This window comes from Eublepharis macularius, chromosome 4 (assembly GCF_028583425.1).
Source record: "Eublepharis macularius isolate TG4126 chromosome 4, MPM_Emac_v1.0, whole genome shotgun sequence".
Lineage (NCBI taxonomy): Eukaryota > Metazoa > Chordata > Lepidosauria > Squamata > Eublepharidae > Eublepharis > Eublepharis macularius.
This window is the reverse complement of record NC_072793.1, coordinates 126,624,679-126,637,277: the sequence shown is the minus strand read 5'-3', so window position 1 is coordinate 126,637,277 and position 12,599 is coordinate 126,624,679. Positions and strand designations below refer to the sequence as shown.

Below are 12,599 nucleotides of genomic sequence, written 5' to 3'. Positions count from 1 at the left end.
CTCGCAGCCAGGCCAGTGTGGACGGGGACGCGTCATAACTTGGAAGTGGCGTCCAGGCGCAGTTTCAAAAGGCAGCCGGCAGCCTCCGCCCCATGTGCGCATATGTATGGGATGGAGGATGGACGCGATATCCCCAGGAATGGGAACCGGGGGAAGGATGCTCCCCGCCCCGGGGAAGCCAAGCCAGCCAGCCTGAGGAAAAGGAAGCCAGAGGGATTTACCTGGGCGAGAAGGCAGAGCCGATCTCCCGGCGCACCTCCAGAGGGAGCGAGTAGCGACTTCGTATGTCCGAGCAAGCCGGGGAAGGCTGGACGAAGCGTTTTAAAGCGCTCGTTTGGGCTATTTCCCCACCCCTCCTTTCCTCCCTTTCGGACAATCCTGCTTTTTCCCAAGCTCAGGAAGGATGACATAATTTTCTCCTCCTCTCATCCAGCTTCATTGATAAACCTCTCCGGCAGATCATTCTCAATCACTTGACAGAATCGGGAGCTTTGGGTGAGAGTCGGCCACTTCAACTGGAATCGGGGGTGGAGGCAGATTCACACAAACGTTCTCTCGCAGGCCACTCCGCCGAACGTGTGAACTGTCTTCTCCATGTGGAAACAGCAATATTGTAAAAATAAATACATTTTATTTACATTTAGCCTAAGGGCTAAATGAAGGGCGAAGAATCTTCAGGGAGGAATGTCCTCAGTTGGTTGGGGGTCATTTTTGGATCTGCACTCCTGGCTTTGTATTACTGCTGCTGAATATTGTAGATTGGACAGCAGAAGGGATAGGAAATATATTGAAAAGGTGCACTTGCTACCCATTAGTACCACTTGGCATGATCTCTAAGGCAGGACCTGCAACCTGCAGGTCCAGAGCTGAACATGGCCCAGTACAAAATGGAATATGGCTCATGGAAAATGAAAATGAAAAATTTAAGTTGTATACTGGAGAGGTTGGTGGGATGCTACAATAACCAGCATGGGACGGGAATGGATTGATTGATTGATTTAAAACATTTCTATTCCACCTTTCCACCTAAATAGGATCCCCAATGTGGCAAACATCAAGACATTAAAAACAATTAATATGCTAAAACAATGGCCAACAAGATTGCTATGTGCTTAAAGGGATGCTTTACAGAAAGGGAAATGATCAGAGGTGAGCAGTTTCTAGTAATCCCAGTGTGAACCATAGACAGATTTATACCAGTGAACTAAAACTGTCACACACAATGCTCCTGCTTATATTTGCCTTTTGAGACCTCTTCTGATAAAGAGAAGTGGCCAATTTTGAGACCACTTCTGATAAAGGACTGGATGCAGCCAACGTCTGGGCAACAAAAACTGTATGTATTGTCAGTAATGCTAAGTTGTACATTTTTAGGTGTGCAAAGAGGCTTTCTTATACAGACTTTTTGTTGATCTCTTGCTTTGAATTCTGAAATAGTTTTTTTTCATTTTCAAAGATTGCTGACCCTTGCTCTCTGGTATCCCCTGCTGTTCTTCTCAGACATTCTGAAATGATTCGCCCCAAACCTTCATTTATTCATGTGTCTGCCCATGCAAATAGTTCATTACCTCCTAAGTGCGCATTTCTTTTTCTCATATGTTGAGCATACCCTACTTGTTCTCCTAAAGGATATGCTTCTGTTAGCACACTGTCATTGGATCACTGGGAGGCTAACAAGAATCTACTGAATGGCATTTCCAATGTGATAACCTCCCCCTGCTGCCCCCCCATCATTTCATAGAATCATAAAGTTGGAGGGGCCTTACAGACCATCAGGTCCAGCCCCCTGCCCAATGCAGGAGCAGCCTAAAGCATCCCTGACAAGTATTCATCCAGCCCCTCCTTGAAGACTGCCAACGAGGGGGAACCCACCACATCTCTAGGCAGCCGATTCCACTGCTGAATTACTCTTAAGGTTTTTCCTAATGTCCAGCTGGTACCTTCTCTCCTGTAATTTGTTCATTGTTGTTGTTGTAAAAGTCTCTTTTGAAATCTTTTGTATATTCTTTGAAGGCTGCTTTCTATTTGCTGTTCCTGTGACAGATATCCTATTCATCTACTCGCATTTTGCTTGCAGTAAATTTTGCCTGGCTTGCCTCATGGGTTCTGTAGTCTGAAGGTTGTATAAATAGTTCTAATTGTTGCACCCACATGCCTGATCTGTGACAATGAAGGTGTTTTAAGAGAAGGCTGAAAAATACTGTGAAGATGCAAAGACGGTGAAAATGTGATGCTCGTGTAGGCATGACAGATCAGAATCCAACAATGATGGCATTTCAGTATCTGACCTGACTTTGACTTGTTTTGAAATGTTGGTGGCATGCGTTGTGAAAGTATTATTTATTGCCTTTATGAAAGACATTTGTGGTTTTCGTGTTAGGTTCCTTTGGGTAGCAAGTATGATAAATCCATGAATGAAAAAAAGCACAAAATGCCAGGGCATCTGTGGAAGGAAAAGGGATGGCCTTGTGGGTAGTTGCCATTTTTAAAAGGGGGGGGGAGAGGTAGGGGATGATATGTGGAACTGCAGGGGAAAACTCAGCATCTAAAGAAGGCTGCAAATCAAGAAACAGACTACAGGACTCAAGGAGCGGTTTGGCAGCTCCTAAAGCTGCAGCTTTGCTAAAGAGAAGTGGATCTGGATCAGATTATTTCCCCAGATGAGAGACCACTAGGAGCATTGGGAGCCCCAGAAAGAGTGGAATAATAAGTGGAAGTGGAAATCAGTGGGCTTAGACTGGAGTAACTCTGCTTAGGATTTCACCGTGTTTGAATTGTCAGGCATAAGTCTGAAAAAACAAACAGCTAACTTAACTTCTAATAAGCTCCTGAAGAGTAGGGCAGTATTCGTGGTCCTCGAGACAGTTAGATCTTAGCTTGTTTTATTGTGCTGTTGAATATTCAAAAGTAGAATTTTGAGCCAGAAGCTTTAAAAAACGCCTGTTTAGAATATTGAACAGCACCACTGTTTATACAGAGCGGTTTGATGCTCAAAGGAGTCCTGTAAATATTTTACATCCCTGACGATTATTTGTGTTCGGTGGATTATGTACTCAGGGATAAGAATCGCTAATAAAGGAGATTTCTTTAGCAAGGAGAAAAAGTGCAACTGCCCTGGTTTCTCATAGCAATATGTCATGTTTATTTCTTTATAAAGTATCTTACAACAAGTAACACTGTTTCTAGACCATTTGTGGGGGGAAGGAGGAAAACTCATATAAAACTATCCATTACTTTCATTACAAACACATCAAGCAAAAAAGATAAAGAGCCAAGCATTTAGCGGGGACAAAGAAAACTGCACTTCCTATTTCATATCTCTGATATTTGCTAATATTCACAACCAAAGTTAACCCGTTTAAGAATTAAGATGCTTTGTGCCTACTGGGGGCTGCTGCAGGTGTTCCTAAAGCTACTATCTGACATGAAACAACATGTTTTTGCATTTTCTGTATCAGTAACTTGAAGCAAAACTTTCTTGAGCAAGAATGCACATTAGAATGAGAAACAGCTCTTTTCTTTCTTTATTTGAATGAACAAAATTACCCATGTACATGGACAATATCAGCAATAATCAGAACTTCCAGATGCATGTGTGAAAACACTCTACAAGCAAAAAAACCCTGCGACCAAAACTATTATGAGAAATATTGTGAGAATGAAGTTTTGGATGAAAAAACTGAACAGATGTGCTGTGGTGTACTCAAGTGTTTGTGTTGTTTATGGTATACCTTGCCTTAAGACCGTCTGGTGTTCTCATCAATATATCTAATTCTCAACATGGCAAAACTGTGAATGCTTAAACCCAGGGTCTGGAACCATTAATGGATGAGATATCCTGCAAACCCGGGAAAAGCCCTAGGTTTGCAGAAAAATCTGAAATCATTAAAAAATATGGGGAGATGGTTTTAAACTCCAGAATAATAGAAGTAGCACCTGTAACTTTAATAAATGAAAGCCCTTACAGTAGCTGATGTGGGTGTTGCTAGGCAACCACAACAAGCTGTCAGCCTTCAAACCTAGGTTTTTGATAGTAAAAGGCAGGGAGAGGAGGCAGGGCCCTTTCCAGGGCTGTTTTGGCTTTGAGGGAGGACTCATCCAGGCCAGACCTGCTATCAACCACAAGGCTACTTGATATCATCTGACTGGTATGACACCCAAGCCCTGTGGCTTGCGACTGTTCAGCATCAGCCTCATGAAAGCTAGTGGTGTAGTGGTTAGAGTTTCAGAGTAGGATTGGGGAGATTCAGATTCAAATCCCCACTTTGCCATCGGGTCCCCTGGGTGACTTTGGGTCAATACCCTGTAACTGAGTTTGGCCTTGTGGCCAGCAAGGCACAACTGGACCCTAGGTTTGCCAACCTCCTAGAGACGCCTAGAGATCTCCTGGAATTACAGCAGATCTCCAGATGATAGATATCAGTTACCCTGGAGCAAACGGCTGCTTTAGAGGGTAGACTGTATGGCATTACACCAAGGTCCATTACCCCTTTCCAAACCCCACCCTCTCAAGGATCTACCCCAAATCTCCAGGAATTTCCCAATCTTTAGCTGGCAACCCTGCTTGGCCCAGCCCAGTAGCTGGAACCACACAGAATTTTCCCAGGTGGGGGGAAAGGGTGAAAGCTGAAGACATAAAGGTAGATTGGGTGATGGGTGGGAATGGGAGAAGCAAGAAAATAGGAGAAGCTCTAGCAGCTTTCAGGGAAGGAAAAGAGGGGAAAGTGGGGGAAAGGAAAATGAGATGCCACCTTCAGGTCCCCTGCTCGTCATCAGTATATGTAATCTTGAACATGGCCAAATCTATAGATACTTAAACTGGAGATTGGCGCCATGAACCAACAAGACAGATCTTTCTACAAACCAAAAAAACATCCAGGTTTGCAAAATAACCTGTTATCTTTCAAAAAGAACAGAGCCAGTCTTCAAGCATTGGTTTCTGTCAGTAAACGGCAGGGTGTGAGGGAAGGGTCCTTTCCAGGACTGTTTTGGCCTTTAAGGGACGACTTGTCAAGCCAGACCAGGCAGCAACCACCAGGCAACTTGCGACCACCCGACTTGCATGACTTACCCACTCAAGTTGCGTGAGTTACTTAGCTGCTTTCTATTGTTTAACTGCAGCCACTTCATGACCCCCGCAATAGCCAGTGAAGTGTAGTGGTTAGAGCTTCAGATTAGGATCTGGGAGATTCAGGTTTGAATCCCCAGTGTGCCATGGAAGTTTGCTAGGGAATTTTGGGCCCATCATACACTTTCAGCCTAATTTAACTCAAAGGGTTGTTGCAAATATAAAACAGAAGAGAGGAGAAGGATGTAAGCTGCTTTGGGTCCCCATTGTGGAGAAAGGGAATATATAAATGAAGTGAATAAATAATAAACATAGCTGAAGATGGGAGGCAGATAAAAGTTAGTAGGGTTGCCAGGCACCCCTCACCTCCTGTCAGGAGCATGGAATACCAGGCACTTGTGTGGAGCATGAGGACTTCTTTTACATGAGCTTTGCACACGTGCGTCCCAGAGCTGGAGCGATGATGCCACTTCCGGAAGTGACATCACCACACTGGCTGCATGAGTACTTCTGCACTCCACACAGGGCAGATTTGGTCCCTTTGGGGCCCAAATTGGCCCCAAGTGAAGCACGGAAATGGTCCCGCAGGCAGTGCAATGACATCACTTCTGGAAGTGAATTTGCCACGACAGGTGGGAGCACATACACGGTGTGCACTCCTGAGTTGCCTGCTGGTGGTAGGCAACCTCCAGGAGCATGTCCCCTCCCACCAATTGCTGGGTGTTTGGCAGACGAGAGGGCAAATTCCCAGGAGTTTGCCCACCACCAGTGGGCACCTGGGAAGCCTAAAAGTTAGGTGGGTGGGTGGAAAAGAGAAGGAAGCAGAGAAAGGTAAGAATATGGAGATTGCCAGGAGGAAATAGTGTGGGGAAGGGGATACATGGGAAACTGAGGTGGCCTTGCAGGTCCTTGCAGGTTTCCCACCATGCATCTGGGACCAGAATGGCTAGCTCTATACAACTGGGCCCAGCTTGAGCTGCCCAGCTCCATGCAACTGGGTCAAAGTTTTCCCCATAAAGGCTTCCAGAGGGAGGGAAGGAAGGAAAACTGAAGGCTGGAGGAGGGACAGATAAAGGTAGGTTGGCTGATGGGTGAGAAGGAGGGAAGGAAGCAAGAAAATGTGGGAGATTATGGGGGCTTACAATAATGAGAAAGGAAATGAAGGGGGGAGAGGGAAGGAATTAGATACCCCCTGCTAGTCCTTGCAGGTCCACCACTTGTCAGTATATCTAATTCTCAACATTTAATATTAAATCTGTGGTATATTTATTGTATATATGTATGTATTTAATGGAACAGTATGCTCCTCCCCTGAAATCTGTGTGATTAATTTGGTCCTACAGGATGGAGCTTTTGTTTCAGTTTTCCAGTTTTGTATGTTAGCTAAAGTTGTTAGTTGCTGTTCTTCTTGCAAATAAATAGCTGATGTTTTGAGCCAGATTGTCTCTGCTGAATGGACCTGAGGATGCGTGCCTTAGAGTCTCTCGACACAAGATACCTGAAACTTGAAGAACATGTGTTGGGAGATGCAATAGGAGCTGGGAAGGGTAGTTTAAAAAGACAGAGCCGGTGGCAAGGTCAAGGGCTTACTATACATTGCAGCTGTGTGAAGGGGCTGTGAAATGCCAGAAGGGACACTTCAGCCCATTATAACCTCTCTAGGTCCAAGTCTGGATCTGGAAGGCAGCTCCAGCCCATTTCCATTCCTCATTACCCTCTGGTTGTTGTGATTCCTCACCGTTTTAGACTGGAGAGGTAAGACTGACAGAGCCTGGGGGGAAGCAAAGCAAAAAATTAACAAACCCTCTAAGGAGCAGTCTCTGCTGGCTCTGCATAGAGAGGTGAAATTGACAGATACTTTGGAACTTACAGCAAGAGGGGGACATCACAACATCAAGAGACTGGAGTCATGAATAGATAAGACAGATTTTCCTACGAACCTGAGAAAAGCCTCAGGCTTGCAGAAAAATTTTGAAACCTAAAAAACAAATACACTGACAGGTTAACTCCCTCCAAGTAATAGAAGCTTTAAGAAATGAATGTTCTTGCAGGTTCTCCACTGGGCAACTAGGCTCAGTGGCCAACACTGTGCAACTTGGCAAAGATTGTCCTTGGTAGGGGGTGGGAAGGAAAGGCAGCTAAAGACGTGGGCAAATAAGGGGGGGGGTTCAGGGAAAAGGAAATAGTGGGACAGGGGGAAATGAGATCTGCAAGTCTTTGCAGATCTCCTGTCTGTTTTCTTCTAATTCTCCAGTGCTAGTCTGTTCCATTGTTCATTGGTTGTCTTATGCTGTCTAATGGCATTGTTTTATATTCTGTAATGTGCCTTCAGTCTTGGTAAGAAGGGTGGGTTATAAATAAAGTAAATAATTTAAAAAATACATAGTGGATTTCATAAGATTTTTTGTTTTAAGAAAATAAACTGAACAGAGATTACCTAGTGATAAGACACCTGGCCAGGTGCAGTTCTATGGTAGAGGTAGTAAGGCCAGCAAGGCTTCCAGAAAAAAATGAAATTCATAAATATGTAGCAAATAAGCAGTGAAAAAAACAAGTGTAACGGTCCCAAGAAAATACTGCATGGGGAATGATAAGCTGTCATACTGCAGAAGAACAAATTTGCCATATAACAACAATCTTTCTGTTGTGCTTGACAAAGAGCGATCTATCAATATCCATTACTTTTTTATCCCACCTTTCCCCCAAGGATCTCTGAATGGAAGTATACATATCTCCCCCCTCCCCCTGCCTCTGGTTTATCCTCCCGACAACAAACTAGGGTGAGAGAGTGACTGGTCAAAAATCACACAGTGAATTCCTACTGTTGTGCAGGGATTCAAATCTGGGTGTCCTCACATCTAAGTCCAACTCCCTAAACTGCTCAACCACACTGGTTTTCACTGTCTAAACAGAGGAAAGGTCATTAAATACATCATCAGACATTTAACGTTTCAATATTTCTTCCTTTAAAATCTGTTTTGGTCTAATGATGGAGAGTCCCTCAAAACATGGTCAACTGGGACTTGTTAACTGCCACTTTCTTTCCTCAGGGTTAAGCGCACTTTCTAGGAAGCAAGCACCATTGGGTGCCATTAGCTTACTGGCATGTATCTTACGCTTCTCTCAGCAGTCTCTTTAGGATGGTGAAGAACTTCAAATTTTGCTGACAGAAATGGAATAATACATGCCAGTCAGTTCGTGGCAAAACTTCCATCTCCCTCTGTTTAATTTCATTGGACACCCAAAGTGGGTGTGTGTGGGTAGGAGTGGTTAGGATAACAAGGCACATTCTGAGTATACATATATGCACTGCTGAGCATTTAACACAAGCCCATCCCAAATTGTAGACAGAAATCCTATTATGTAAAAATCCCTCCAGGGAAAATTTAAGTTGTCGATATTTGACTGAATTTTATAATGCTGTATAAGTAGAGCATCCAATGAGAAAATGCATGGGTTTACATTCATTTGACTGAAACTTATGAAGGCTGTGAATAGCTAATATAGATATTCTTAAACGCCTGGACAAGCCCAGTGGGAGTTTAACTTCCTCAAACTGCTTGTATGAAGCTCTGGTTGCTCTCAGTTCTCTCTCACCTTCTGACCCTTAATATTTAGTTCTAAGGATTCTAGATCAGAGTTTTACAGAAAATCACAGCTACCAGATTTTTAAAGTTTAAGAAGAAAGAAAAAAAATGAAGGGAGTACAAGCCTTGAGCTATCCCGCAGACACTATTTACAGGTTACTTACTCATACAGTTCTGAATCTTGAGCAATGCTATCAAAGTGAGACAGTTTGTTGATGTGCAAGCATTTCATTAGGCTGGTTATGAGATTTCATTTGTTCATGCTTTTTAATTAATTTAGCAGCCATATTCTCTTTTATTGTTATTTTTTTCAAGTATTCATGTAAAGGGAATTTGTTCTTCCCTTGAGCAGAGGGGTTTTATAGGTTGTTACATGCTAATGTGGCTCTTCCTATCCCCAGGTTTGCTTTTATAGCAGGAGTCTAATAATGGAAACTTGGCTGCCGTTCGATTGGGGAAAAGCAATCCCACACTGCAAAGATTACCATAACCAGAGCTAGAGGCTGCAAAAATACCATAACAAGTTTTATTTTAAAAGCACTGCAAAATTCATTGTATAAAATACTCCACTGATATAATTTTATTCTCTCAATTCCCCATAGCAGGCACTTTCATGATTATACAAAATACTTAGCAATTTTCTTCATGGCTGTGGAATTTCACAGATCTTTCCAAGCTGGAGCATATGAGTTGCCCCCCCTCCCACCCCCAGGTTCAATATGGGTAGCATCATTATATGTTACTATTTTTTATCATTACACAAAACTTTTTGCTGTCACACAATTCCTGACTCCATTTATCTTCCCAGCAACCCTGTTTGGGAAATCACAGTTATTGCCATTTGGCAGCCTGACAGCCCTTACCCAGGGCCACACAATGAGTCAAGCCTAGAGGTAAGACGTGTCATACCTTTTTCATCTACTGGCCCACATGGAGTGTTTTCATTAGGAATCGATCCAAGATAGGAGAGCTAAATGGTTTACCTGCTTCCTCTGGTACTCAACGTTCTAAAAATGCAGAATCAGAATTACTTTGAACTCAATTGTTGCCACCATCATCCTCATCATAGCTACTTATTAGTAAAATATGGTTGTGCTCATATCAGCCAACATAACATGTGATCCTAGAACTCATATGAATTACTTTTACTTGTCGTGTTACAATGGATATCTTACTTGGAATCCCAGCATTGTGTAGTAGTTACCAGTTTGGTGTAGTGGTTAGGAGCACAGGACTCTAATCTGGAGAACAGGGTTTGATTCCCCACTCCTCCACTTGAAGCCAGCTGGGTGACCTTGGGTCAGTCACAGCTTGTAGGAGCTTTCTCAGCCCCACCCACCTCACAGGGTGTTTTGTCGTGGGGATAACAACAACATACTTTGTAAACCACTCTGAGTGGGTGTTAAGTCATCCTGAAGGGCAGAATATAAATCGAATGTTGTTGTTGTTGTTGTTACATTTTCAGACTAGGAGCTAGGAAACTTAGGTTCAGATCCCCACTCTACCATGAAACCTCACTAGGTGACACGGCTGCCACCCCCCTGATGGGGGCAGGGGATCCCTCATAATCAGTGGCACTTCCCTCTGCTGCTCTGTTAGCTGGCGGGGGTGGGGGAGAATGGATTGGAAACATCAGAGGATATGATGCATGATATGGCATGCTGCCATCAGTCCCCATGCACCTGGAAGTGCCATCAGTGCTTCACCAGGGAATGTTCCAGCATTTGGGGAAAACTCTATGTTAAACCATAAATCTCAGAGTTTGCCCAAATGCTCGAGTGTCCTTGGAATCCCCCAGCAACATGCAGATGTCACTTCTGGTCACACAGGGAATGACATCAGCACATCACTGATAATGTCATTACACCGCTTGTGAACCTCCCTCTTGGTAAGGTCCTCTGCTAGTTGACATGCAACCCTTCTGGTAACATTGGTCCAGTCACTGTCTCATTCTAATCTATTTCACAAGGTTGTTGTGAAGATAAAATTGAGGAAGGGAGAATGATGTTATAAACTGCTTTAGATTCCCATTGGAAAAAAGCAGGGTATAAATATTTTGAATAAATACATGCCCTGCTGCTTCAGCAGTGAAGTTTTTTGTTGATTCCCCCCTTAAATTTTTTAGGAAAAACATTTTCTCAAGCATTAAGCACTGAACCTATTGATTTCAATGGAAAAGCATTTTCCTATTTCAGCCAGGCTGAGAGCCAAGCTACAAGTGACGCCTGACACAGGTTGGACACTAGTCGGCTTCCCTCAAGTTTTGATGGGAAATGTAGGCACCCTGGTTTTACAGCTTGGCTCTCCATTACAGCTGCAAGACCAGGGCGCCTACATTTCCCATCAAAACTTGAGGGAAGTGTCCAACCTGTGTAAGGTGTCACTTGTAGTTTGGCTCTGAGAATCCATCAGGAATACTTGACTGAATGCCCAAGGAAAGCCAATGACAATCCAACAAGACTGAGTTCTAACTAGGTCCTAATAACTGATGGAGATCATCCTTCAAGGAACATAGCTAGGAATGTAAAGTTATGATGCTATTTTTGGTGCCATTTACCTCAGCACCATGCCCCAACAAGGGCTCGTTTGGAAATGAACAGCTTTCTGGGGTGGGTGACCCATATCAGACTCTTCACCTGAAAGATTTGAGTTGCCACAGCAGTTTAGAACCTTTGACGAATTCCTTCTTGGAATCTTGGATTGGCAGTTTCTCAGGCTGTGAGACTTCCTGAGCAGTTAAGTTTGCCAACACCCTGGGGAAAAAAATGACCTGTCTCTTAAACAGAGACTTAATGGGATGTTATTTACCAGGTGATGTTATTTTTCTCCATGCCATGAAAAGCTTCACCTGCCCATTTCCACACATTATGCTTCTGTCAAAGGGACAGGAGATTTTTCTCCAGGTGTACTGTGAACCCTAATTCTGGCCAGTTGTGGTTTGCTACAAATGTGGAAGTAACTAAGGGAGAGGAGGAGGAATGGAAAAGGAGAGAGTCCATGAACATACGGCCATTTTGATTAATTCACATAGTGTCATGTTTTGCCATTATACCTGAACATATGGCTCTATTCCAGCTAAAGATAATTATGATCAAATACCACCCAAAGCACTGGGACTTGGATTAGTTGCATCTAACTTCTATTGGCATTAGTAGAAGTTAGGCAGCAATCTTAAGCAGATCTACTCAGAAACCTATTCAGGTTTATTCAGTGGGTCTTACTCCCAGGAAAGCATTCTTAGGATGGCACTGTTAATTACATACAGTTGTCCTTTGCTGGACTGGAGCCTATAGCTTTCCTTCTGGCATCAAGAATTATAGGTGAGGAAAACTGAGAGCTCAGCTGACATCAATGTGTAGTACATGTTTTAAATCTGCATCTTTCACAATGCAGTAGGGATTTGAGCTTGTTTATTTTTAAAGCTCTTTTGGCTTTGAACTGTCATTGCAATAGATTCCAAATTCTCATATGGGTGAAGAAGACAAGACAGATTTTCCCTTCCTTACAATGAGTGATAACTTTTGTTCATAAAATAACAAGTTATCTCACACTTAAGAAAACTTGCACTTTTCTTGAATAGACTTGAAAAGTCCCCTTTACTGAGGTTTTGGTAACACGTAAATTAATGTACACAGTATTAAACAAGTAATTGAATTAAACTTTAATTGTAAACATGCAAGTTGTTCTATTAACATCCAAGATTATACCAGGCTTTAAACTGAATGTGCTTTTGTGTAAAAAAAAAAAAAGGGCTGTCAGCCAAAGCCTTGTCATTTCAACATGCACCTCTTAGCACACTTGCCACTTTAATCTAAAGACTTCATCAATCTTAGATTATATTGCACTCACTTCCACATCTTAATAGGTTTTCTCTTTTGAAACACGTTCATACTCTTACTGCTGAGGTCTGTTTCATTATTGAGAGATCTACAAGACACTTTTTG

The 12,599-nt window shown here is 43.0% G+C and overlaps 1 protein-coding gene across 1 annotated transcript in view; it reads right to left on the bottom strand.

Annotated features, from left to right (window-relative positions):
• The window catches only part of FGD5 (FYVE, RhoGEF and PH domain containing 5), a 197,480-nt gene extending 197,186 nt beyond the window's left edge, over nt 1–294 (bottom strand). The window contains exon 1 of the mRNA XM_054978381.1: nt 222–294. The gene's annotated coding sequence lies outside the window, so the exon portion shown is untranslated. The remainder of the gene's footprint in view (nt 1–221) is intronic.
• Between the last annotated feature and the right edge of the window lie 12,305 nt (nt 295–12,599).